Source organism: Rhagoletis pomonella, unplaced genomic scaffold (assembly GCF_013731165.1).
Source record: "Rhagoletis pomonella isolate Grant_MI unplaced genomic scaffold, Rhpom_1.0 Rhpom_scaffold_00005, whole genome shotgun sequence".
Taxonomy (NCBI): Eukaryota; Metazoa; Arthropoda; class Insecta; order Diptera; family Tephritidae; genus Rhagoletis; species Rhagoletis pomonella.
The window spans coordinates 5,428,186-5,429,240 of NW_023458559.1; positions in this window are offsets into that span (position 1 = coordinate 5,428,186).

Below are 1,055 nucleotides of genomic sequence, written 5' to 3' on the forward strand. Positions count from 1 at the left end.
CAATAATTTGGAAAAAATGGTAGAAGTGATAGCTATTTCGGAAATCATCACATTTCCTCATCAGACTTCTTTCAGTAGGATTCGAACCGACGATCACCACTGACTCAGCCAGTTGCCTACGCACGGTGCTAAGTTTGCCTTGCTAATTCTTGTTGCTTATTTCCACTATTACACTTTGCTAAGCTTTTCCACAATAAGTTTTCACTTAAAACGGCCTCAAGCTCATAAAAATTGTTGAATATAATTGTTATAAGGAAATAAAATAACAAAAAACAAATAACTATTAACAAAAACCAACAACCACATGATCAAGTGAATTGCAGCGGAATAGCTGCGCTTGATTGTAGTTGGCTTAGCAAAGTGAAATAGTGGAAATAAGCAACAAGAATTAGCAAGGCAAACTTAGCACAGTGCGTAGGCAACTGGCTGAGTCAGTGGTGATCGTCGGTTCGAATCCTACTGAAATAAGTCTGATGAGGACATGTGGTGATTTCTTAAATAGCTATCACTTCTACCATTTTTTCAAATTATTGTTGCTTTTCCACAATAAGTTTTCACTTAAAATGGCCTCAAGCTCATAAAAATTGTTGAATACAATTGTTATAAGGCCATAAAATAAAAAAAAAATAACTTAAGGACGAGCACACCTAAAAGTTAAACATTCTAATAATAGAAATATTAACAAAAACCAACAAAACCAACAACCACATGACCAAGTGAATTGCAGCGGAATAGCTGCGCTTGATTGTAGTTGGCTTAGCAAAGTGAAATAGTGGAAATAAGCAACAAGAATTAGCAAGGCAAACTTAGCACAGTGCGTAGGCAACTGGCTGAGTCAGTGGTGATCGTCCGTTCGAATCCTACTGAAAGAAGTCTGATGAGGAAATATTGTGATTTCCGAAATAGCTATCAATCACTTCTACCATTTTTTCAAATTATTGTTGCTTTTCCACAATAAGTTTTCACTTAAAACGGCCTCAAGCTCATAAAAATTGTTGAATATAATTTACAATAAATTTTAGACGAAAAATAAGAATATGATAAATTTTTGGAAA